The following is a 27,542-nucleotide window of genomic DNA, read 5'->3' as shown; positions in this document are numbered from 1 at the left end:
CCCTTTCTGTTTCCACAGCCCAGACAGGAATCACCGTGCTGGCACTCCGTGGAGGAACCGTACAGCGGAGAGGAAGAGGACATCGCCGGCGGCCCCTTTAACTGGCCTCCAGCTGCTGAGGGGGAGTGGCCCAACTCCGCTAGAAAAGAGGCAGGTGAGGCAGACCAGGTGTGTCTGTACACCGGCGGAGCAGTTTGTAGGAGGAGAGACGCGGAGCGAAGTGGAGACGAGGAGGACGTTGAATGGTGGGAGGACGACTCACCAGATCTAAGACTACAGCGTCGGATCCAGTCCCGGGAGCTGACGGAGGAGGTGGTGTCCTACGAGGGATTCCCGCGGAGGCAGGAGGATTCCCCGGACTACCGCCAGGTAGACATCGCGGAGTCGGAGCGAAGCTCGTTGGACTTCCGCCCAGTAGAGGAGGAGAGGAGTGAGGACGAGCCACGAGTGGACGACCCCAGGACCCGGGAAGACGGAGCGGAGCCCAGCAGCGGCGAGAGTCGTCAAGCAGCCGCCGGAGGAGATCCAGAGCCCGGACCGGAGCCAGGAGGCCACCGACACCGCGATCCGCCCAGCCACTCCCCCGGAGGGGCGTGGCTCCGCGAGGTACGTGACCGCATAGCGGGTTGGATCGGGAGGAGGGCGAGGCGCTAGAGCGCTTCCCACATATAGACAGGGAAGGGGACGGGACGGAGTGTTGTAGTATACCAGTTGCCCAAAACCCCAATGCTAGCGGAAACAAGCTACATAAAAATATACGTTGGGAGCACTTAGTATACCTCACCTCACTTCCCCCCCCCTGGTGTATGGGATTTGCACACGGAAGGCCGTGACAGTAACGCGCTTTTCCACTTTTATTTGCATGGGTCCGCATTGAGAGGACGACACGACGGAGCCGGACGCTGTTGACCGAAGGCGGACATTAAAGACAAGGAGGACCGAGGGTGTCCTCTCCAAGAGCCGGGCTGAGAGGAGTCGCTCACCAAGGAAACCACCGGGTAGACTCAGAAGCACCGACCAGTTGTTATCTACAATAAAACCTTTTTCTTTGATCACTAAGACCCGTCTCCTGCCTCTTCCTGCAGTCCCGCTTACAGTGGTGGAGAATGCGGGCACAGTGACCATCTGCGACGCCAAGATGGATGAAGTGGTGCAGTCTCTGGTAAAGGGGCAGGAGAGGCTCGAGTGGGCCATTCAACAGCACATTATTACCTCAGCAGCTGACAGAGAGGCCATGAAAACCGCTGTGGCCGCTAGAGCAATGGAGAATCCCGTTGTCGCGGGACCTGTCACCGCGTCTGCCCCAAACCCCCATATCAGTGGGGTTTCACTTCAAAAATACCAGCCAGGCGAGGATCCGGACGCATTCTTGCTCAATTTTGAGAGGGCGGCCCGTGCTTGCGGGTGGCCGGTGCCCAGGTGGCCCTTCTTTTTGGCCCCGCTCCTCGTAGGCGAGGCCCAGGCGGCCTATCAGGTGGCCAACCCCACGGGAGATACTACCTATGAGGAGGTGAAAAAAATAATTCTAGACCACCTGGGTCTAGACCAGGAGGCCTACCGCCTCCGGTTTCGTAAGGAGAGGGGAAACCCCGGCGAGTCCCCTAAAACCTTGTTCGTGCGGCTCAAGATGGCCGCCGATAAGTGGCTGACCCCGACCGTAAGCACGAGGGAAGAGATCATGGACAGGATATACTTAGAGCAATTCCTGGAAGCCCTGCCCTACGCCACCCAGAGGTGGCTACGACAACACCACCACCTCACTACCGAGAAAGCGGTGGAAATGGCGACGACCTTCTCTCGAGTCCAGCCTAGGGTCCCTCAAGGCTGGGAGACTGAGAAACACAAAGCTCCGATGAAAAACGAAAAGAAACCGGTGAAACCTCTGGAAGTCACACGGACCAGAACATGGAGAACAGAGGGGCCTCTACCTACCGGGCCGCAATGCTTTGAATGTGGCGCCTGGGGACACATCGCCCGGTTGTGCCCCCGGAGGAAACCGCAGGAAGAACCTATGGAGGTCGGGTATCTTACCAAGGCGGTGATGTTCTCCAGCGAAATGGGTCAAGCATTTAGGGTAAGTGTTGGGGTAAACGGCACCTCTCTCCAGGCCCTGTTAGACTCGGGCTGTCGTCAGTCCGTGGTACACGCCCGTCTGGTTTTGCCCTCCCAGCTACTGGTACAAACCCGGGTAAACATTCGATGTGTACACGGAGATGTAAAGTCTTATCCTGTGGCCTTGCTGCCAATAGCACCTGGGGGGAGGAGTCCACATACGATAAGGGTGGGGGTATTGGCCACTCTCCCTGAGGACCTCATCATAGGGACTGATAATCCCGAGTTCCTAAACATGTTCAAGCATAGCCTAAAGACAAGAGACCCCCCACCAGAATCAGAAACAAAGGATAGGAGTGTCCCTGCCTTAGTAAATGACGAACCATGGGTGCTCGACCGTAGTTTTCGTTTCTCTCAGCTAAATGACTCCACACTCTCCCACGCGTGGGAGGCGGCAGAGAGAGACAAGAACCAACTTCCCTTGCTATACCCAAGGTTTCTTGTAAAAAACGAATTACTGTATAGGCAGGCCCAAAAGGATGAGCCCGATCAACTGCTAGTACCCCACTCCTTCCGGGAACAGGTGTTGTTCTACTCACATGCACATTTAGTAGCCGGACATATAGGGGCAGAGAAAACCACGCAAAACCTACTACGCCACTTTTATTGGCCAGGGATATATAAAGATACAGTGAAATATTGTCAGGAGTGCGAGGTATGTCAAAAAAAGAACATGACCCGGCCCCCGGCGGTTCCCCTACAACCCCTCCCTATCATAGGGACCCCTTTTGAGCGTATTGGCATGGACCTCATAGGACCTCTCCCCAAAACAAAGAAAGGGTATCAGTATGTATTAGTTATAGTGGACTATGCCACTAGATTCCCTGAGGCCTATCCGTTGACTGTCACCACGACCAAGCACATAGCCGACCGGATGGTCGAAATGTTTTCTAGAGTAGGATTCCCAAAGGAGATCCTCACCGACCAGGGAACGCCTTTCGTATCGAGGCTCATGAAGGAGGTGTGCCAGCTTCTAAGCATCCACCAGATCAGAACGGCAGTATACCACCCCCAAACCGACGGCCTCGTCGAGCGATACAACAGGACCCTGAAAGCAACCCTAAGAAAAATGCTAGAAATCAATGGAGCAGAGTGGGATCAGGTACTGCCCCTTGCTTTGTACGTCCTAAGGGGTCAGAAACAGAGCAGTTTGGGGTTTTCGTCTTTTGAGTTATTATATGGTCGCCAACCCCGATCTCTCTTAGAGATGACGAAAGAAGCGTGGGAGAAAGAAACACCCGACGAAACCCTGAAAACCTTAGAATACGCCCGTAACCTCCGGTCCAAAATCGGAAAGTTACGCGAGCTAGCGTATGCCAACCTGGAGAAAAACCAACAGCGACAGAAAACATTCTACGATAAAGGTAAACGATGGAGAAGGATGTCAGCGGGTGATTGGGCTCTGGTACTACTACCCTCCTCCTCACAGAAGTTTAAGGCAGAATGGGGAGGCCCTTTCAAAATCATAAGCACAATCGGTAACACCAGCTATAAGTTACAACTTACCCCGAGGAAGACTCAAGTCTTCCATGTCAACCTGTTAAAGAAGTGGCTCGGACCCCCTCCCACAGGGATACACTTGACGGAACCCCTCCCCCCGCTGTCCTCCAGTACGATAGACCAACTAGTCATAAACGAAGACCTAATGGACAAAGACAGAACAGACCTGATGAATACCTTAAAGAAGAACGCAGGAGTCTTCTCGGACATTCCCGGAAGAACCACGTTAGCCACTCATCGGATATGTACAGAGCCTGGAAAAATCGTGAAGATCAGGCCATACAGAGTCCCTGAGGCGAGGCGACAAGGAATAAAACAAGAAATCCAGGAGATGTTGAAGTTGGGCGTAATCCGACCCTCAAGGAGTAACTGGTCTAGCCCAATAGTGTTGATTCCAAAACCCGACGGAACAAGACGTTTCTGCATGGATTTTCGCGCCCTTAACGAAGTATCGCTTTTTGACGCGTATCCCATCCCCCGCATAGATGAGCTGATCGAGAAATTAGGAGAAGCCAAATACATTAGTACCATCGACTTGACCAAGGGATATTGGCAGGTGCCCCTCCATGAGGATGACAGACACAAAACAGCCTTCTCGACCGAGGACGGTCACTATGAATTTACCGTCCTCCCCTTCGGACTTCACGGGGCCCCTGCCACCTTCCAGAGACTGATGAACACGGTGTTGAAAGAATTGTCAATGTTCACTTCGGCGTACCTCGACGACATCGTCATCTTCAGTCCCGACTGGGAAACCCACTTAGAACATCTCCAGAAGGTGCTAGTGACACTACAAGAAGCAGGGTTGAAAATCAACGCAAAGAAATCGCGCCTGGCCTATCAAAAAGTGAAATATTTGGGTTATGTCTTAGGGCACGGGATGATAGAACCCCAAATCGAGAAAGTACGAGCCATAGCCGAGACACCGTTTCCCAAATCTAGAAAAGATATGAGGGCGTTCTTGGGATTGATTGGTTATTATCGCAGGTTCATTCCCATGTTCTCACAGATATCGGCCCCCCTTTCTGACACCCTGAGAATCAGGACCCCGGAAAAAACGCTTCTCAACCCTACGAGGGAGATGGAAGAGGCATTCACCGCCCTGAAAAAGAGTATCACTTCCACCCCAGTTCTGACGTCCCCTGATTTTTCAAAGCATTTCTTTTTACACACCGATGCTTCAGACTATGGGATAGGGGCAGTACTCTCCCAAAAATCCGAGGAAGGGACGGAACATCCCATATTGTACGTTAGCCGTAAACTGTTTCCCCGAGAACTAAAATATGCCACAGTAGAGAAGGAATGTTTAGCGATAAGGTGGGCAGTGGGTAAATTGTCCTATTACCTGGAGGGTAGGCCGTTTACCCTATATACTGACCATGCTCCCCTACAATGGATGGCCCGTAACAAAGGGAATAACGCCAGAGTGATGCGCTGGTTCCTATCCCTGCAACCTTTCTCCTTCAAGGTGGTTCATACACGTGGAACTGACAATATCGGGGCTGACTTTCTTTCCCGCTATCCCCTTCCCGAACGGAAGTGTTCAGGGGGGGAGGTATGTAACGGGGTGCCGGAGGCGCCCCCTGGGGTCGAAGTAACCTGTACACCCCCCTTTCTGTTTCCACAGCCCAGACAGGAGTCACCGTGCTGGCACTCCGTGGAGGAACCGTACAGCGGAGAGGAAGAGGACATCGCCGGCGGCCCCTTTAACTGGCCTCCAGCTGCTGAGGGGGAGTGGCCCAACTCCGCTAGAAAAGAGGCAGGTGAGGCAGACCAGGTGTGTCTGTACACCGGCGGAGCAGTTTGTAGGAGGAGAGACGCGGAGCGAAGTGGAGACGAGGAGGACGTTGAATGGTGGGAGGACGACTCACCAGATCTAAGACTACAGCGTCGGATCCAGTCCCGGGAGCTGACGGAGGAGGTGGTGTCCTACGAGGGATTCCCGCGGAGGCAGGAGGATTCCCCGGACTACCGCCAGGTAGACATCGCGGAGTCGGAGCGAAGCTCGTTGGACTTCCGCCCAGTAGAGGAGGAGAGGAGTGAGGACGAGCCACGAGTGGACGACCCCAGGACCCGGGAAGACGGAGCGGAGCCCAGCAGCGGCGAGAGTCGTCAAGCAGCCGCCGGAGGAGATCCAGAGCCCGGACCGGAGCCAGGAGGCCACCGACACCGCGATCCGCCCAGCCACTCCCCCGGAGGGGCGTGGCTCCGCGAGGTACGTGACCGCATAGCGGGTTGGATCGGGAGGAGGGCGAGGCGCTAGAGCGCTTCCCACATATAGACAGGGAAGGGGACGGGACGGAGTGTTGTAGTATACCAGTTGCCCAAAACCCCAATGCTAGCGGAAACAAGCTACATAAAAATATACGTTGGGAGCACTTAGTATACCTCACCTCACTTCCCCCCCCCTGGTGTATGGGATTTGCACACGGAAGGCCGTGACAGTAACGCGCTTTTCCACTTTTATTTGCATGGGTCCGCATTGAGAGGACGACACGACGGAGCCGGACGCTGTTGACCGAAGGCGGACATTAAAGACAAGGAGGACCGAGGGTGTCCTCTCCAAGAGCCGGGCTGAGAGGAGTCGCTCACCAAGGAAACCACCGGGTAGACTCAGAAGCACCGACCAGTTGTTATCTACAATAAAACCTTTTTCTTTGATCACTAAGACCCGTCTCCTGCCTCTTCCTGCAGTCCCGCTTACAAACGCTAAATAGGCAGGGCGGCATCTTCGTATCTTTAATACTTTTAGGAGTGGTAATATCCACCTCCTGCGAAGTGGCGTGTAAAATTTGCAGAAGAAAAGAACGTGAATTGTGGACTGTGGGGACATAAGGTCACAGGGGCACGCTGAGGTATTATGTGTCCAAACATTCTGAGTGGGAAATAAAACCATAAAGTGATAGAGGTTGAACCTAAAACGGGTGAGGAGAAGTTTTTCAAATTGTGTCAGATCGTACTGCAGATATGGTTGAATGGATGGAACCAATTGTATCATTAGACAGTGTTGTACTGATGTCTTTCCTATTTCGTTCAACATCTGTAGTTGGGATAGATGGGTCAGACAAAGTATTTTTTGTTCTTTTTTCGTTATGTCTGTTACTGACAGTGGTTCATCAAAGAATCTCGAGAGACCAATATCTGAGAGAAAGGATTTTACATAGCACAACCATTTAATCTTTTTCATGTACTCTAATTTCATGCAGTCCTCAATTATTGCTCTTGTGAGCTGGCACTCGTCCGTTGCCCAGATTCTGCGCCATAGCATAATAGGCTGGATCTTAATGATATCAGAGATGTGATCCACTCCAAGTTCTAGGTGGCATCCAAAGGTAGTTGTGCTCTTTGGGACAGCCAGTAAGAATTTTAGAAAGGAGTTTTCGACTTTCTGAATTTCTTCAACGTTTGTTGTTCCCCAGACTCCTGCTCCGAAGGTAGCTGTACTGATGAATTTTGCTTTATAGATCTTTATCATCTCAGTCGGAGGTCTTTTTCACAGACGAAGAGCAAAAGCTTTTAGGGCGCCAACTGTTCTTATAAGCGATAGCTTACGGGAAGTGGTTGCTTCTTTCCAATTAAACGCCTCATCGATGGTGATGCCGAGATAGGGGTACGTTTTAGTTCTTTCAAGGGGCAAATTATCTACGTAGATTTTCTTCACTTTTTTCCCCTTAATGCCGGCATGCATCACATAAGTTTTCTTAATGTTGACTTTTAAATTTAGACTTGTCATGAAGGTACAGTAGTTGTTTAGGGCCCGTTGAAGCTGGACCGGAGTTCGTGCAAGGATCACTGCATCGTCGGCATATAGTAATGCTGGGATCGGCCGACGGCCCGCTTCTGGAAGATCTTTTAAGCCCTGTAACATTGCGGCTTCAAATCTGTTGGTATAGAGCGTAAATAAGAAGGGGGCCAGCACGCACCCTTGTCTGACCCCCTTCTGTATTGGAAAGCTATTTGTTAGTTGACCTGCTGTCCCGAATCGTACCTTTCCCGTGGCACCGGAATATAATTCACGTAGAAAATCTACTATTGGTGGATCAATCCCCATTTGCAGCATTATTAACCAGAGTTTTGAATGTTCCACGCAGTCGAACGCTGCTGTGAGGTCGACTTAAACCATGTGTAGGCTGGATTTTTTGGCTGTTACGTATTTTCCGGCGAGTAAAGTTAGGTTTAGGACTTGGTCCACAGTGCTCAGGCCGGCCCTGAACCCATATTGAAGGTCTGAGAGTGCCCCATGTTCTTTTGACCACTCCTGGAGACGGTCAAGCAGTTTCCTCCCTGCCATTTTACCGACCGAATCCAGGAGGGAGATGGGGCGGTAACAGGAAGGACTGTCTCTGTTGCCTTTCTTAGGGTTAGGAAGGTTGATGTCCTTTGCTGCGTTTAATACTTTGGTTAAGAGGGGAGACCAGAGATCTGGTAGGAATTTGTAAAGATCCATAGGGACAGAGTCTGGTCCAGGCGCTTTGCCATTTTTTGCAGTCTTTATAGCTTTCGCTGTTTCGTTGATGGTGAAATGTATTTCTATTGGGTATTTCACCGGTGGAAGAGGGGCCAGAGTAGTTGTGTCTCCGGATTTAGCCTCTCCAAAGACCCCTGAGAAATGTTGCACCCAATCCTCCGCTTTTATAGCGACGTCTAGGCAGGTACCTTTGTTGTTTTCTGTTAGGAAAGGGCTCTTAACTATTTTCCAGAAGGCTGCGCTGTCTTTTAGAGTGCTGCTATTTAGCAGTTGAGTCCAAAGGTTAGCTTGTATCTCCTTTTTTAGGTCTCGGCTAGAAGCGAGCGAAGCTCGCTCTCGCCAGAGACCTTATTGTTAGCGGCTCAGCTTCCCAGGACGACAGCACTGGCCGCGCGCAAGGCGGTTTGCGCCGGCCACGCGCACGCGAACGCGCTGTCCTCCTCGGAAGCTGAGACGCTAGCAATACCTCCCGCTGCTTGCGCATGCGCCGTGCCCAATGGAAGGTTTCGGGCTTACGCATGCGCCGTGCCCATTATTTTTGTTTGTGAACGTTTCAAACCTTTAAATTGAACTACTGTTATTATTATTTTGATGTACTGTAAATGATATTTTGATAGAAGGGTAATTCAATCTTGTACTCTTATTGTATTCGATTTCAAGTTATCTAAACAATAAAATTAAATACGACGACTACTATTACGATGGTGGTTGAACTCAGACTGCCACAACCAAAGCTTCCAGTCGAAGACGAGCCAGATATGTGACTGACTTTTTACCAGCCATCCATGTTTTTGACCACACCATGACACATGGCTGGCTGCCACGGCCCTGACATACAACGACTAACACTGAACTGTTCACCGGAAAACAGGCCACTGATTCTATCGACGTCATTCGGGACTTACTTTCACCGTGAAGCCTGCACGCGTGACTGACCTCTCTCCTCACGGCTTTCAGAACGTGACGTGACTAATTACTATGACATTCGGTGACCGCTCTACAGGTACTTAACTACTACTGTGCTGCGTGCCCGCAGACCCGAGAGAGAGCGACATGCCTCCAAAGTTACCCTGCTATTCCTACTAATATTGCCCGTGCCCCGCCAGTCACTGGCGACTCAGACACGACACTGCGTCTGCCCGAGGCTCCTCGGCCTCTTGAGACGTCTCCAGATTTCCGCAGCAACCAGCCCACCCCTGGCAGGTAGGAACCCCTAGTCACATCAGTCAGGCCCACGCTGCCCTCTTCCACCCTGGGGCGGAGGCGGAAACTCGACAGGTGCGTCATAAAGTCAAACCTTACACAACCAAAGAAAACTGCAGCATTCCACCCAGAAACCTTCGAGTCACCCTGCAGGGGGCGGTACGCGCTAGGCTCAGGTGAGCAGGACGCGCACACGAGCACTATAAAAGAAAGAAAACCGCGCGCGCTGCACGTGCTCCCCAGCTGGACAAGGAGCAGGAATGTGCGGAATGAAGCCCGAACCAGGTCTGCCTAATACCAGGAGGCAAGACAAGATTCCTGACATTACCCAGCGCCGGGCGGACAGACATTTGTAAGATTCCAAGATTGCAGTCTGAAAAGTAATCCAATATGCTTTCCAAGGATTTACATACTGGCAGATTGCGCAATGAAGAAAAGAGAGAGTACGTGATTAGCCCAAGACCACACCATTTTCTAGAGCGGCGAAGGGCAGATTCTAACTTGAGGCAGACCGTTTATCAGCAGCAGACGTGAATTGACTAGGACAGTGACTAGGTAAACTCGACAGGGCTGATAAGGCACCGCGCCCCAGCTGTATCAGCCTTCCGAGGGACCAGACAGTGAACAAAACTTTCACTTTTGAAAAAGGCCAATTTACCGCTGCTCACACCTCTGCCCACCGTCTCTTTTTTTTCGACGGCATACTGCCCTACATCCACGGGCACAGCAGGGCCACAGGGTTCAGGGATTTTAAAAAACGAGGCGCTGTGGAAATCGCTTCAGTTGGACTAGAAGCCGAAGCCTTGTACAGGACCATGCCCTACACTTGAAAACTAGAGGCCTAAATAAAAGAATGATTGTTCAGTGACAACTTTCCATTAATGCAAAAAAATTACGTTTGGTGAATCCGGGATTAGGATAGGCAAAGATCAGACGCAATCACATGCACCTTTGTTTACCTGCGTAAACACCCCACGCCCCCAACTGCCCCATACAAAGCCGAAGATCGAGCATCTCCACCCATCGCAGACGGACACTTCCCTTGTAGTGCCTGCACTTATCTCCGGAATCCTGCCCCCCCTCATCCACCAGCGACCCAAGATGGCTGTCCCTCCTTCTGTACACTGCATATACCAGGAGCTGGCCACTACCTCAACACCGCAGGCGTGATTCTATAGTATACTGCAGTGAGCCGTCATGCCATCACGTCCATCTGTTGTTGCCTCGAGGCGGGCACGCCCCAGGGCATGGGCAGCGCCGGGAAAGCTGACCTCCACAGATTTCCTGTTCGGATTCTGTCTGGCTCTGCCAGTTCCTCTAGTGGAAAGTTCTCACAGTCGGACCCTGGCGAGCAGGAAGGGATGGGCAGGCCGACCAGCGGTGCCCGCCACTAGCCCAGACCAAAAGCATCGGAAAATATTTAAAAATAAATATACCAACAGGGAATCAGCGACTGTGACTACAAATTACAAGGGATGCCACCTGTGAAAAATGCTGGCTGGTTAAGGGGCCAGTATGTGGACATCTCCTTGGCAAGCAATGGTGTATTTGATCAGTGTTATGTCTCGGCTAGACAGAGCATGCATCCACCTGTGGGCTTACAGGACACCCATCTCCTAACATTGGTAACATTTAGCGTCACTCATTTTGTTGATGCCATTTGTCATGACATGCAGGTGTCATGCCCTCTTCTTGTGTTTGCCTTCTCTTAGCGCATGTCCCAAGTACATGTCACCCTACACTGCTCCCAGTTTGTGGGGTTATTTTTTCTTTGTTTTCAAGCACTCCATATGAGTACTCGAGTTTTCAGGCCATCTCCCTTGTGCACATACACACAGACCACAAAAATGCAAATGCATGTACATATATGCACTTCTTAAATAAATGTAATACACGACCACCACTTTTTTTTGGGGCACGATCCAATGGTATTGGAGCACATCTTCTGTCCACCATCTTGCCATAGTGCTAACACCAGCCGATGGTATTGAAGCGCTTTAAGTGCTCACCAGTTACATTACACAATGATACGTTTCCTTGTCGCAAGCAGGGGGCAGCATAAGTGATTTGCCCAGAATCACAAATTGTTCTGTCGACCCAGAGATTCGAGCCTGGTTTCCCACTTCCCCTGTCGGCAGCACTGGCTGTTAGGCCACATCCTCGCTTCACTCAAAGCTCAACTTTTCTCACTGTCATTTCCACATTTGTTCAGCAAGACCCAGTCAACACAGAGTAGTGAGTAGTGAGTGCAGAGTAGTGAGTAGTGAGTGCAGAGTAGTGAGTGCAGGGTAGTGAGTAGTGAGTGCAGAGTAGTGAGTGCAGAGTAGTGAGTGCAGAGTGCAGAGTGCAGAGTAGTGAGTGCAGAGTGAGTGTGCAGAATGCAGAGTAGTGAGTGCAGAGTAGTGAGTGCAGAGTAGTGAGTGCAGAGTAGTGAGTGCAGAGTAGTGAGTAGAGAGTGCAGAGTAGTGAGTGCAGAGTAGTGAGTAGTGAGTGCAGAGTAGTGAGTAGTGAGTGCAGAGTGCAGAGTAGTGAGTGCAGAGTAGTGAGTGCAGAGTGAGTGTGCAGAATGCAGAGTAGTGAGTGCAGAGTAGTGAGTGCAGAGTAGTGAGTGCAGAGTAGTGAGTGCAGAGTAGTGAGTGCAGAGTAGTGAGTACAGAGTAGTGAGTGCAGAGTAGTGAGTGCAGAGTAGTGAGTGCAGAGCAGTGAGTGCAGGTGCAGAGTGGTGTGTATTGGCAATGTAAATGACAATGCCATTTATTTATGATTTAAAGAAAAAAAAAGAAATGTCATGAGCAATGCCAATAGCTCTACCTTTAATGATGCCGAGACCATTGCATTGCAAATGCTTGTTCTTTGTTTGAGTGCGTGCCTATATGACTTCCTTAATTGGATTATCTCCTCTCTGTTCCTTTCTTTTTTTGCTAAAGCTTTCTTTAGATCTGAGTAAGCTTTTGTACAATGCGTATTAAACCAACCTTTTCTTAATATGTTGTTTTGTTTACTAGGTTTAGTTAGTTCGTTACTTATAGTATTCACTATTGTATTGTAGCTAGTCAAAATTTCTGAGGCAGTTGCAGAAGGGTTTAGACAATTGTCAATGTCGGTCCTGCATTTTTTAATGATTCTTACGCTGCTAGTTTCTTGATCTAATTTGCCCCATTTTAGGGTGAATCCGTTTAATCTGTTCAGTGTGAGTGCTTCCTGATGGAGTGTACCCAATTGAACCTTAACTTTGTTCTTATGATGGTCAGGTTCGAGATCTGTTAGTCTGAGTGGGTAATGGTCACTGAGTGCGTTGTTGTTCACTTCGAAGTGCTTTATACGTGTGGCTTTGTTGGTGGAAACTAGGATGTAGTCTATTAACGTTTCAACGCCTCTTCCATGGAAGGTTGATGTGAATTGGGTTGTAGGCGTCATTATCATGTTCGCAAACCCTATGTCTAACTCGAACATTATAGCCTGCATGTTGTTACCTTCCTCCGTGTGGGCAAAATGGGTCAGTGAGTTTTCTTGTTCATCTGTGATCCCACAGGTGGAGGTGTTGATTTTGTTGCATATATGAAGGTTAAAGTCTCCGCCCCAAATTATTGAATGTATGACTTTGGCGTATTTGCTTTTCAGATCATTTGTCACATCAGAAATTTCGCTTAAGGCTTTGGTGAGCTCCATCGAGGTCATGTTGTTATAAAAGTTTATTATAGTGTAAACTTCTTGGTTGGTTACTTTAATGTTAATGATCTGATAGTTCTGATGGAGCATAATGGGCGTTGTTTCCTGACAAGGCCAGAGATTGGAAATATATGTGATTAGACCTCCTTTACTTCTCCCGGAGTTTGTTTTTATTGCTTGGGAAAAGTATGTTCTATATCCTACCAGATGGATTGGATCGTTCAGCCATGTCTCCTGAAGACAGATTAAGTCATTCGAGTGAACCAGATCTAAAAAGTTTTTTTCGAGATGTTTAGTTGCTAGACCCGCCACGTTCCAGAATAACATATTCCTGTCGAATTCTGTTCTGACTTCGACAGGTGGCGTTAACTGGGCGACGGTTTCTATATCTGCTGATATATGGGAAAGGTCCAGAATCGGAATTGCAGCGCAATTTTGTTTGGGGCAGTTTGTAGCAAAGTCAGGGATCTGATACAAAGCTTAGGATGGCAAAGACACTCTTTGGGCTGGTTTCCTGCGTGTTGAATTATAGTTTTTGGTGTATTATCATATGACCTGGTTTTTAATGGGCTCAAAGCTTTGTTGGACGTCTTACTCTTTGGGTGGTTAGCTGGAGAAATTGGATAAGCCCTGGTATTGGGCAGAGAGGTCGAGGTGTAGATCTGTGATGATGGTCAGTCGACCATGTCTAAGCAACTATAGCTATTAAATGTTGGTATTCCAGTCCAGGGTTCTCTGTGAGGGTGTTGATGTGCCCTCCTGCCATAATTGTTCCAGTCGCCTCGATCTTTGTGATCGTAGCCCCATTCCCCCTGGAAGTGGTACCTTTGACTGTTTCCTTGACCCCAGTCTCCCTGATTCCAGTTTCTTGGTCCGTGGTCGGGTTGATTCCAGGACCAATTTGATGGCCAGTTAGGGTCCTCGAAACGATGGCTTTGTCGGGGGTAGAAAAAGGATAGACGTTTAACGTCTATTCCTCCGTTGTTTCCCGGTGGGTCCCATGAACATATATAGTCCACTGCACGGGGATTTTCAAAGTTGACTATTATGCAGTCACCGGGAATTGATTTTGGTTGGTGGCCTATCCATGAGGCCCTTCTCACTGTGGTAATTCTAGTGATGTTGTTTGGATGATTGGGCCTGTTGATATTTAGCCAGTAGCGAGTTTTATTTAGTAAGGACCAGGTTGGTTCGTCTGTGTCTTTCCTTAATTCTGGCACCCCAGTTAATATGACTACAAAGGGTGCTGCTTCCGGTGGGAGGTTTACTAATTTTGTCGATCTTTTATTCAGTCGTTCTGGTTTGTTAGTTTGTCTCTTTGGCTGTTCAGGACGGGGGGTACTCGGTGCGGGTGGCATAGAGGGGATGGTTACAGGTAGGGCTTTTGCAGGGGTAAGGTTTGCTAATGATTGATTTAGTGGACCAGGAGTAGATTTGGCAGTATCTTGAATAGTCTTAGTTTTTGGTGGAAAAATTGGGTTATTTGATTTTTTTGCTTGGTCTCCTGTTTTTGCAGTTGTAGTATTTGTGTTAGCCGTTTTGTTCGCTAACTGTTTTGATTTATTTGTGGGATTAACGTTTCCAGAAGTGGCACTGAGGCCAGGTAAAACTGAGAGATCTTTGATTCTTGAGTTGGGAGTAGTTTTTGAAGTGGCGATTAAAATGGCTACTTGCTTTTCTATCGTTTCTAGGCTTTTTTGGATAGGTTGTAACTGATATTTAATTATTTCCATGATTTCTTTTAGCAAAGATGATTGTGCCTTGAAGTTGTTTGTATTTCTTATTGAATGGGGAACCAATGTTTCTTGTCGATTCTGGTTAGAGTTAGCTCTGTTGGTATGGTCTTCGACTATGAGTACATCGGAAATTATGTTACTGTTAGGTTCTGTAGTGACGGTATTTTGTTGGTTTTGGTCGTTGCTTAAGTCACACGATTTGAGAAGTGGATCAGAATCAGAATTTATTGCGGCAGTATGTATTGAACTTTTTGGACGTGTTTCTTTGTGATTCGGTTGTTTAGGAATCGCTCCTTCCCTTATTCCTCTTAGTTCCGGCTGAGTTAAGTCGTTTGATGTTAACTGTGGGCTTGCAAAAATATCGGGGGTCTGCTCGAGGCCCTGGGTCAGTTGTGAGTCTGACAATTGTGAGGATACTGATAGGTCGACTGTGTTTGGTATTGCGTGAATGTCGGCATTTATTTCCGAATGATTGTTATTTTGAGGTAAGGCGTTTGGTGTTTTTGCCTGTGCCAACATACCCATAGACGAGCGTATTGCTTGTTCTAGCTCGTAAGAGACACGGCGTTCAATCAACAGTACTGTTTGGTCAATGGTTTGATTCACTTTGGTGATGAATTGGTCAATGGGACCTACTGCGCTCGTCATATTTTTGAGTGTTTTGCTTCTAGAGCCTCTTGTAGTCATTGCGTAATTTACGTCCAGGTGAGTGAGCAAATGGACGTTACCTGTGTTTAGAGTCGTAAGTGATATCAGATCACTCTGTGGGTTACTTGCAAAGCCTTCCACAGGATTCTACCTTGACGTAGTTGTTAGGGGGGTGGGCCCAGCCCAGTCTCCTCCGGTCTGTGACGGGCTAGGACGGGCCCACCCTTGGCCCAGGCTTCGCCCAGCGTCCCGCTCGCGTCCCGCGAGAGGGAACAGTGACGCCCTTTATGCGCCTCCTGGCGTGGCGTGCTGGGGGTGTGGCTGGAGACCTCGAGGCCTGCCGGGAGTTGCAGGCAGCCCCTCGCCTCGCTCCACTCGGCGGCCCCGCTGTCAGATGTAGGAGAACAGCAGGACGGCGGGAGGGAGGCGGTGGGGGGTCTCTACAGCCCGACGATGAGTTCGTGTAATGGAGCCTTCCCTTATCGGCGCTGTGCAGGTCAAAGCAACAGAGGTCAGTTCGGGCAAAGACAGCGTGTCACTGCTCCGTGTAGCAGTGACGCCCTTTATGCGCCTCCTGGCGCGGCGTGCTGGGGGTGTGGCTGGAGACCTCGAGGGCTGCCGGGAGTTGTTGGCAGCCCCTCGCCTCGCTCCACTCGGTGGCCCCGCTGTCAGATGTAGGAGAACAGCAGGACGGCGGGAGGGAGGCGGTGGGGGGTCTCTACAGCCCGACGATGAGATCGTGTAATGGAGCCTTCCCTTATCGGCGCTGTGCAGGTCAAAGCAACAGAGGTCAGTTCGGGCAAAGACAGCGTGTCACTGCTCCGTGTAGCAGTGACGCCCTATATGCGCCTCCTGGCGCGGCGTGCTGGGGGTGTGGCTGGAGACCTCGAGGGCTGCCGGGAGTTGTAGGCAGCCCCTCGCCTCGCTCCACTCGGCGGCCCCGCTGTCAGATGTAGGAGAACAGCAGGACGGCGGGAGGGAGGCGGTGGGGGGTCTCTACAGCCCGACGATGAGTTTATGTAATGGAGCCTTCCCTTATCGGCGCTGTGCAGGTCAAAGCAACAGAGGTCAGTTCGGGCAAAGACACTGAGGAGTCAGTTGAAGAGGTTTATTTAGTGCTCACACCTTCAAGTCACCTCACACTGAACTGGCACTGCCCTCAAAGCTCCAAAGCGAGGGTCCGGACATTGTATTGGAGATTAGAGCACAGGGGTGGGTCAAAATGGGAGAGGGAACTAACAAGGTGAAGGAAGGGGAAAGGTGCAAACAGTAATACATTGACAAAGGAGTACGGAAGTAGACGTTACTAAAAAGAGGATACATTTCAACACACTCCCTTGGGATTGGCTATAAACGGAGGATAAGTGTTCTCCAAGCGACAGGAAACCTTCATCCATCTGTTCGCATTCCTAATGGGAAAGATTTTTTTTCATTTAAAAGCAGCTTGTGGGCCATGTAATTGGTGCTTTTTTAATTTAAAAAAAATATATAAATATGTTTTCCGTTTGGTAAGATATTTGGGGAGGAGGTGAAGAAGGCTGTAAATCTACTGAAACTAGGGAAGCTGTTCCACGGGGACGGCTTTCCCTTTGCACATCAGTTACCACCACAACTCAGTGACCTGTAACTTCTCAGTAATTTACGACCACAATTGTGGTTCACAATCCATTTACATATATTTGACCGAATTACAAATATGAGGGGGGTTTCACCTTCTCGCCCCTTTCTATTTGCGATTTGGAAAGGGTCGCAAACAAACTTTTATGGTTTGGAAAGCCTGTTACAGTCCCAAATCCTGTGAATTTGTTACTCAGAGGGTTTACAAATGCAAAACTGCTTTGTACATGTAGCCCAGAGTCCTCTAATTCTTTATATGAGCCTTTGCAGCCTGACAACTGATTCGTGCCTACCCTGGATTCTTCCTTGCTGTATTTGCAGGAGTGCTGAAGGGACGCCCGTGTTTTCGCAGACCGGGACCAGTGGAGTCTGGCCAAAATGTCATATTCTTCCCTTCTCCTGTACTTCAAAGAGGAATTATTGCATTTAGGAATAGGTTGTCTATAAACTTGCATGGTTAGTTTGATGTGATCCTGCATTTTAAATAGAAGCTTTGATAATCACACTCACTTTAACTATCTGCTCCCAACCTACCGGCAAATGCAGTAGTTTGATTACGTAGGTTCATTAAAAAAGTGAACAAATCTGGGTTAAGTACTAAAACACAAATGTGTGTGACACAGCACAACTAGAAGCTCTTAAAATAAATGGAGTTACAGCTGCAGAAAAAATTGAGCTAAATATGCTGCAGTCTTTCTGACAGTTTACAACAGAGGTTTTTAAATATGTTTATTGCAGACATCCTCTCCGACTAAATTTGTCAGCTGTCTGAGTGGTGGCTGACCATCACTTGATCATCATGGTAGCCAGGGGATCCTGTATCTAGGCACTGCCGGGCAGAGACACTATCAAGACCAGCCACATGGACTGAGAACTCCTTGAAGTATTGCTGTGCTGCTGGGCTTAGGCTGCTGATGCCAAAGAGGAGCCCAGCAAGAGCAGTTGCAGCGCTTACTGCTGCCCCTGAGATATTGCGGGTCTGGCAACGTACCACACAGCTGACTGCTGGGAGGATGAGTTGCGGGGCAGGACAAGGGCGGAACAGACAGAAGGTGGTACTACTGTGGTGTAGTTTTTTTGGAGGGAGAAGGACATGAAGTCCTAGAAAAGCTGCCTAGGTTAGGGGCACGAGGCTGCTGGAGGGCTAAATGATGTTTGCTTTAAAGATTTGTCGTTCACCACTTAAATTGTATCTTCTTAAATATTTACTGTTTAGGGAGAAGCATTCAAGGGAAGTTAAACTGTAGAGAGATATATCTGAAAGAGACACGTTAGTGATAGATTCCTTACCTTAGAATATCCCCAGGCGTCAGACTGGATCCGGAAATTTTTGCGTAGCAATACCCCTGCGCGCTGGTAGGCGTCGTCTGCGGCTCCGCGTCCGTCGTCGGCGTCGTGAGCGCCGGGATGACGTCGTCGGAGTATTTAGACGGCGCCCATGCGCGCTGACGTCAGTTCTTCTTTTTTCCGCGCCAGCTAGCGCAGATCCGGAAGAAGCTCTACCCCCAGTCACTTTTTGACTGAAAACTTTTTGATCTTTTTGATCCTCTATTTAGTCGATTCTCGACTATCGGTGCCAGGGATGCCCGGGTTCAAGCCTTGTTCGAAGTGCGGCCGACTCATGTCGGTCACGGACCCCCATCGCCGGTGCCTGAAGTGCTTAGGCCTCGACCACGACGATCGAACTTGCGTCGACTGCCGGGCTCTGACGTCGAAGGCTAGGCGGGAGCGGTCCCGCAAGCGTCTCGAGCTGAGGCACTCGGCCCCGCGCCGCTCCCGGTCCCGGTCCCACGGGAGGTCGAGGGACAGGTCGCGAGGTCGGAGTCATCGACGTTCCGGGAGTGGACACCGATCGTCTGGTTCCAAGTCCTCAGGTAAGAGGCATGAGAGGTCGGAGCGACACCATCGATCCTCCGACCCGCCCCGACGCTCGCTCGATGCGGCCGGGGACTCGGGCGACACCGCCCACGCGGCTCCGCGGGAGTCGCAAGCGTCGCCGCCTGCCCCACACCTTCGGGTCCCTGGGCACGGCGCGTCGCAGGAGGAGGTCGAGAGGTACCTCATGGCCATGAGGGCCCTCCCTCCTCAGTCGGTTCCCGTGGCGCCTTCGGGCCGATCGGTTCCGTCTGGAGGTCCTTCCGGGTCGGGCGCTTCGGCCCCGACGACGTCGGGTACTTCGGGCCCGGGACCTCGCCGGTCGACCTTACGACCTCACCGGCGCCGTCCCTTCAGGTGTCGTCCCCGGCAGCCGATGTGGTTGCCGACCCCAATGCTTCCTACGGTCCTACTCAGGTGTCGGAGGGGCGCCGCTGGGCGCCGATTCCGTCGGCCTTCGGAGACTTCTATCTCCACGAGGAGGCCCTGGCTGTTAATCCTGGTCTCCAGGAGCCAGGTGACGAGGAGCAATGGGAGGGGTCCGAGGACCCTCTGGCACGTGATTGCCAGTCGCATCAGGACTGGACATATGAGCTTGGGGAGGCCAGTGGTATTGACACCTCGCCAGACACTGGATTTACGTCGCCCCCGACTGTGGCTTCGGAGGCGGGTTCTGCTTACAGCGTAGTGTTGACGAAGGCAGCTAAGGCCTTAAACCTTCAGCTCCCCGTCGCGGCCGTGAGGACTAATCTCCTCACTGAGGTCCTCAAACAGCAGTCCGGTTCCACGGAGCCCCTTCTGCCGTTCAATGAGGCCTTGTGTGACGTTCTGCTGGGCACTTGGTCCAAGCCCGCCACAGGCCCCCCTGTGGACAGGAACGTGGCCAGACGCTACCGCCCGGCACCGGGCGACCCATGCTTTTTGTCCACCCATCCCACCCCCGAGAGCCTGGTCATCCAGGCCTCTAACTCCCAATCCGCATTCCCGTCGGCCCCGCCCGACAGGGAATCCAAGAGATATGAGCAGTTCGGGAAGAAGGTCTTCTCGTCTGTGAGCCTAGGGCTACGGTCTGTGAACACCAACTGTCTCTTGGGCCGCTACACCCACACCCTGTGGGACACGGTTGCGGAGGTGCTGCCACAATGCCCTGAGGAGGTCAGGGCTAAACTCAGCCAAACCCTTGCGGACGGCCGAGATGCGGCACGTTTTTCTATCCGGTGTGGGCTGGATACCACGGACTCACTGGGCAGGGCGATGGCAACGACGGTGGCGGTTCGACGCCACGGCTGGTTGAGGTCCGCCAACTTCTCGGCCGATGTCCAGGCCACCCTCCTGGACATGCCGTTTGATGGCCGTCGCCTCTTCGGCGACAAGGCAGACCATGCGCTGGAACGTTTCAAGGACTCCAGGGCCACGGCCAAGTCCTTGGGCCTTACGGCCCCACGCCAGCAATCGGGTGCCTTTCGCTCCTTTCGTGGCCACGGAAGGGGCGCCCCACCACGGACCGTCAGCCACGCACCGCAGAATACTCAGCAACGCGGTGGCGGCCGTGGGAACCGCCGTGGCGGTGGTCGGGGCCAACGGCGAGGCCAGTCCACACCTCCCTCAGCAGCCCCCGCCTCAAAACCTTCCTAGTCCGAGTTTTCAGGCCCATGTGACGCCTGTGGGAGGCAGGGTTCGCCATCACCTCTCCCACTGGCATACAGTCACTTCGGACAGGTGGGTGCTGCAAATTGTCCGAAGGGGTTTCTCCCTCCCCTTCGAGTCTTCCCCTCCATCCATGCCACCTCAATTCCACCGTGTGTCGGGGGATCACTTGCAACTTCTGCAAGAGGAGGTTTTGGCCCTCTTGGCCAAGAGGGCCATCGAGCGCGTTCCTGGGCCAGAAGTAGGACGTGGTTGCTACTCCCACTACTTTCTGGTGCCCAAGAAGGGCAAAGGGGGCCTACGCCCTATCTTGGATCTGCGGAACGTCAACGGCTTCCTCCGGACGGAGAAGTTCAAGATGCTCACTTTGGCTCAGGTCCTGGCTGCCCTGGACCCAGGAGACTGGATGGTAGCGTTGGACTTGCAGGACGCCTATTTCCACATCCCCGTCCTGCCGGCCCACCGGCGTTACCTACGGTTCACGGTAGGCCTAGAGCACTTTCAGTTTACCGTGCTCCCCTTCGGCCTTACCAGCGCCCCACGGGTGTTCACGAAGGTGATGGCGGTGGTCGCAGCCCATCTGCGCAGGCAGGGGGTATCAGTCTTCCCCTACCTCGACGACTGGTTGTTGAAGGCGGGCTCGCCCCAGACAGTCGTCAGCCACCTCCAGACTACGGCCGACCTCCTGCACTTGCTGGGGTTCTCCATCAATGTGCCGAAGTCACACCTGTGTCCCTCTCAGAAGCTCCTTTTCATCGGAGCGGTTCTCGACTCGGCGCAGTTTCGGGTTTACCCACCCGAGCAGCGGGTCCGGGATATTCAGGCTCTGATTCCTGTCTTCAGACCGTTATCCCGGGTCTCGGTCAGGTTGACGCTGCGGCTTCTGGGACTGATGGCCTCCTGCATCCTTCTGGTGCGTCACGCCAGGTGGCGGATGCGGGCTCTGCAGTGGGACCTGAAGTTTCAGTGGGCCCAGCATCAGGGCAACCTGTCCGATCATGTCCTGATCTCGGAGGGCACTGCGAAACAACTGCAGTGGTGGCTCACGGACCGCGAATGGGTCAGTGGCAGACCCCTCTCCCTACCCCAGCCGGAGCACGTAGTTGTGACGGACGCGTCCCTCCAGGGCTGGGGAGGCCACATGGGAGAGGCGGAGATCAGAGGCCTCTGGTCTCCGGCGGAGTCCCGGCTCCACATCAACCTTCTGGAGCTGCGGGCGATTCGTCTTGCACTGAAGGCATTCCTCCCCTCTGTCAGGGGGGGCGTGGTGCAAGTGTTCACCGACAACACCACCGCCATGTGGTACTGCAACAAACAGGGCGGTGTGGGGTCGTGGACCCTTTGCCAGGAGGCTCTGCGCCTCTGGCAGTGGCTGGAACATCAGGGCGTGACCCTGGTGGTTCAACACCTGGCAGGCTCTCTGAATGCCAGGGCGGACGAACTCAGCCGCCGGTGCATGATGGATCACGAATGGCGTCTGAACTCGGACGTGGCGCAAGGTCTCTTTCGACAGTGGGGAGAGCCTTGGTTAGATCTATTCGCCACAGAAGAGAACGCGCAATGTCAGCAGTTCTGCGCGTTGGAGTTTCCAAGGCGGCACTCGCTCGGAGACGCTTTTCGTCGCGAGTGGAGCTGCGGTCTATTGTACGCCTTTCCGCCTATACCACTTCTGCCCAGAGTGCTGAAGAAGATCAGGCGCGACCGGGCCCAGGTCGTCCTTGTGGCTCCGGACTGGGCACGAAGATACTGGTATCCCGAGCTACTCAGCATGTCAGTCGATCCCCCGATTCGTCTGCCTCTTCGGGAGGACCTTCTGTCGCAGCAGCAGGGGACGGTCCTGCACCCGAACCTGTCCAGTCTCCACCTACAAGCCTGGAGATTGAGCGGCGGCAGTTGAGGCCATTTGACTTGCCTCCTGAAGTCTGTGACATCATTCTGGCAGCCAGGCGTCCCTCCACTAAGTTGGTATACGCCTGCCGGTGGAACAGATTTGTGGCATGGTGCGCGGCAAAGGCTGTGGATCCCCTCTCTGCACCCCTTTCGGAAGTGCTGCTCTTTCTTCTTTCCCTTGCCCAGCAGGGCTCTGCTCTGGGCACTCTTAAAGGGTACCTTTCTGCTCTTTCAGCCTTCTTGAGGCTACCAGATCAGCCTTCTTTATTCAAGTCCCCTATTGTGAGTAGATTTCTGAAGGGCATCACGCACATGTTTCCTCCTGTTCCCTTCGTGATGCCCCAGTGGGACTTGAATCTGGTTCTCACCTATCTGATGTGTGCTCCCTTTGAGCCACTTCATAACTGCCCTCTTCGTCTCCTTACTCTAAAGACGGCCTTCCTGGTTGCCATCACCTCTGCCAGGAGGGTGAGTGAGCTCCAGGCTCTTTCGTCTTCTCCACCTTTCCTGTCTGTTCATCCTGATAAGGTGGTGTTGCGTACACGACCTTCCTTTCTGCCCAAGGTTGTCACGGCCTTCCACATCGGGCAGTCCATCACTTTGCCCACCTTCTTTCCGCCTCCGCATCCCTCGAAAGAGGAGGAGAGGCTCCACCGTCTGGATCCAAAACGTGCGCTCTCCTACTACCTGGATCGCACACGCCAATTCCGGGTGGATGACCAACTCTTCGTTGGTTACGTGGGCGCGAAGAAGGGAAAGGCTGTACACAAGAGGACCATCTCCAGGTGGATCATCTTGTGTATCCAAGCATGTTACTCCATGGCGAGGAAGGAGCCCCCGGCTGGATTGCGGGCTCACTCCACTCGGGCCACGGCAACGACAACTGCCCTGGGTCGCGGTGTCCCCCTGCAGGACATCTGTCAGGCAGCCACGTGGGCCTCGCTGCACACGTTCGCAAGACACTACTGCCTGGACAGTCAAGTCCGGAGGGATGGCTTCTTTGGCCGTTCCGTCCTCCAGGACTTTCTGGTGTGATATTGGTTCGCAGACCCACCACCGGGGTTGGTATTGCTGGGGTATCTATTCTAAGGTAAGGAATCTATCACTAACGTGTCTCTTTCAGATGCACAAGTTACTACTTGTGTAACGATATATCTGTAAGAGACATTAGTTAGTGATAGATTCCTTACCGCCCACCCATCCTCCCCGTTCTGCGAACCGATATTTAGGGTTAAGGTCATCCCCTTTCAGGGCCCTAGTTTCATGGCACCAGTGTTAGTTCTATCATGGCTCTGCGTATCTGGCGCGGAAAAGCTGTGTTATCAGAACTGACGTCAGCGCGCATGGGCGCCGTCTAAATACTCCGACGACGTCATCCCGGCGCTCACGACGCCGACGACGGACGCGGAGCCGCAGACGACGCCTACCAGCGCGCAGGGGTATTGCTACGCAAAAATTTCCGGATCCAGTCTGACGCCTGGGGATATTCTAAGGTAAGGAATCTATCACTAACTAATGTCTCTTACAGATATATCGTTACACAAGTAGTAACTTGTGCATCAGTTTAAAAAAAAATGTACTTCCACTTGAACGTTTGGTTGTACTGCAGCTGTGGAATAGTGAAACTAGCAGTCCCTCCACTTGGTGGTGGCAGACCGTCTTAGTGTGGAAATGATGTTCGGGTTGAGAATTGTTGTCTTTTATAGGTATGGTAGAATTCATCTGTGGGTTTTGTTGCACTAGGCATGTCGGAGTTTATTTTGAACAAAGAGGATCTTGAGAATGCTCCTGCAGGCATGAGCCTTATGCAAAGGAGATGTCTGGAGTACAGTTCTTCTGGAGTACAGTTCTGGGAGCTCACTTCCTTGAGGCAATCCCCATGCATAAAAGCCCTGATTTTTTACCTCCTTCTCAAACATCAGCTCTATTCCATTCCATTCCATTCAATTGGGCAGCACAGCCTCCTCTTTTTTTAGGTTTTATCTCATTTGCAGAATTTCCTCCAGAGTTTTGTGCTTATTACATGCCTTCAAGGAGGGATGGTAAATGACAGTTTATGAAGAGTTCCATGATCTGATTAAAGGGGTAAGTCTTGAATAGCATCAGGAATGTAAATTATGACCCATTCAAGTTACACACCTTTATTAGAGTTAAGCTGTCATCAAGCTGGTCCTAAGCAGAAAAACGTAGGCAGTCAGATCAGTTTACAGCACTTGTTTTTGTTCAAGCAGGGCTTTGGGCTAAATGAGTAATCTAGCCAGAAACAGGGCAAGGGTGAAATTGCTTGGGGGTCTCTGAAGCACATTGCCAACATCAGACAAGAACCTGAAAATGACCTAACTCTATGCTGGAGTTATTCCATTTTGTGTGCATGCTATATATCATTATGTATGATACCAGTCCTAGTCTAATGCACAAGCACATTACTCGGTATACAAGCAGTACTTTTTACACAATTGCATTGAAACCTCGAGCCAAGCAGTACTAAGAAAAGTTTATATTCGGTGTTGGGCGATAGTGATAGGGTGTCCGCCAACCAAGGTATAGTTAAAATGGCATTTGCCTCGAACTCTCCGGTCAGTAGACGTCAGTTACACATACTTTGACCTGAGAGGGAAGTGTACTGCTACTATGGATGTGGGTATTTTTTCATTGGGCTCTCAGGCCAGCAGGGACTGGTGCTCAGAAGCGAATGCCAAAGCAAATATAGAACATCTTTAAGGAGCTTGCCTAGCTCACCGATAGAAAAACTCTGTCCAGAAAAAATAAGTAATGTAAAGGTCTAGCAGAGTTCTTTCTGAATTCAGACAGTGCAGTTCTCACTAGAAGCTAAAATTGGTCTTATATTTCTTAAGCTGATGATAAGGTGTGCTGAAGCGTTTTGGATGCTCTTTCAGTATTGGAGCACAGAAGGCCCGGTATTACGCAATAGTGTATTTCAACTGGAATTTCACAAAGAATCCATTAACAGCCTCATGCTTAACATCTTAGTAATAAGTGCATTAAAGTGTTTGTTGCCGATGACGCATTTTGAAAAAGACCCCTTTTATTATCATTAGACTTCATATTCATATCCTTCACCAATATGGCCTCTATAATATTTGGGTTTTTTGTGTGAAGAATATAAGCATTTGTGGTTTCCGCAGTAAAAAATATAAGGTTGAGAAAAAAACTGGAAAAATTAAGCCTCTTTTAATCTCTCTATTGTGCTGTACACAGCTGAGACACAGGAGAACAATATTGCATATCATCAGATTAGTAAAGGGAGTGGAATGTTTCAAAAAGAGTCCATAACCTTCTCGTAAAAGTGTTTAAACAGCATAGGCACAGCATAGGGAGGATTGGCAAGCATTACATTCCATTCAAACTGAGATAGACAGGTCTCCAGCTCCTCTGTTCTCACCCCAACAACATGTTGAAGGCAATTCAAAGATGACTGCTATACTAGTGCAAAATAACTTTGGCAGTTCAACAGCAGGATACAGTGCACTGTCAAAAACTCTGGACAAGGCTTTTCCAACGACTATCTCTTGAGCTACTGGTTGCTCTCCTGCTACCTGTTAGTAGCTCTTTTGTTTGCTGCTCAGCCAACTAAATATATATTTTGTCAACTTTTATTTTTGCATTTTCTATAGTTTAACACAACATAAAGTGCATGGTCATAGGTGGCGGTATAATAACTAGAAAATACAAGTATACAATCATCCCTCCTGCAGAAGCAAGTCCACCGATTCCCAATACATAATGCACTGTTGAGCGGAATCAGTCACAATAGAAGGTCACTATAATTTTCGGTCATGTACCTTCAGCGGATGTCAATGTTCCATTTAGTTCTGGTGTTACCGATCTAGAATTTGGTCAGCTGCAACATATTCATTAAGGGCGGTCAACATTGCCCCCCATGCTCAGCCTACCAAATTAGAATGGGTTTCTTTGTTGAAATAAGATATGTGTAACAAAATTGAGATTGTGTATTCGAAATATAAATCTGTATATTTTCAGAACTCGTAAACTTATGTCGGGAGAAAAACTGCTGGATTTACAAAATATATTTAAAGCTGATATTTGAGTGAGAGATCATGTGATGTTGGAGAGACTTATTACTAATATTATTACTTTGATGCCAGGGTCATTGCACCTATGGCTATTATGCATTTCTCATGTAGAGGTATTTCAAATTGACAACCTCTTTTTTTATGTTTCTGCTGGCAATCCCGACTGATGAGGTCACTATCACAACCCTATAAATATTAGTAGCCCGGAGCAATTTTCATTAAACTTGATTTGCTCATATTATAGAAAAGGTTGGAGACCCCTGCTCTGGACAGATCCAGTCGATAGGGACAATGCTTTTCCTCAGCCATGACAGATTATTTATCATGTGTTTTCTTTCCAATGGTACTGTCGGAACTTTGTTTCAATCAGTTTTTTTTCCTACCAAGGTTAATCCATAATTCATCCTCCCTTTTGGATCATTAGTCGTTTTCTGATACATTTTGTTTGGGGGAGGTAGTGTGGGGGGTGGAGATCACATAAATGCACGTAATCTACCTCACAGTGCCAGTGATGTCTAGCGGTTTCTGCGACCATGCCACCCAGGCTTAAGAATTAGTCATGTTGAGGATATGGTTGGTGCACCAAAAATAGAAGTCCAAAAACTTGCAATACTTTGAGAAATAAATCCTTTATTGGTTCAATCTTAAAAAGGCCTCAGCCAACGCGTTTCGTTCCTTGCGGAACTTCATCAGGGCTTAAAGATCTCATGAAAGTCCCATAGGATGATCATAGGTAGATGTAGAAGCGTCTATGTACGGCTAGGTAACGTTCTGTGATGATATATGTAAGTCAAATGTATAAAGACAGCAAATGTAGGCGATCAAGTGTCTCCTAGAATCACAGCAGGTTTAGACCATCTATAAGCAAAAGCATGTAATATTCTCTCATGTAAGAGTTGAATTATCGACCAATATCCCAGACAGCGTAGAATAGACCTCCAGGCAGGTCGACTTTTCGGTACGTCTTCGGCGCGGCCAGGGGAGACAAATGTATACAGAAGAAAGTCTATTTCTACGCTGTCTGGGGTTATATACGCTCCGCTTCAGAGTTGTGCAATTACTTAAAGCCAAACTACTGTGATATTGATCGATAATTCAACTCTTACATGAGAGAATATTACA

The 27,542-nt window shown here is 50.4% G+C and overlaps 1 protein-coding gene across 11 annotated transcripts in view; it reads left to right on the top strand.

Annotated features, from left to right (window-relative positions):
• The window catches only part of CCDC186 (coiled-coil domain containing 186), a 662,916-nt gene that overhangs the window by 353,630 nt on the left and 281,744 nt on the right, over positions 1-27,542 (top strand). The window lies entirely within an intron of this gene.

This window comes from Lissotriton vulgaris, chromosome 5 (assembly GCF_964263255.1).
Source record: "Lissotriton vulgaris chromosome 5, aLisVul1.2, whole genome shotgun sequence".
Classification (NCBI taxonomy): Eukaryota; Metazoa; Chordata; class Amphibia; order Caudata; family Salamandridae; genus Lissotriton; species Lissotriton vulgaris.
This window is presented reverse-complemented; position numbering and strand designations above follow the sequence as displayed.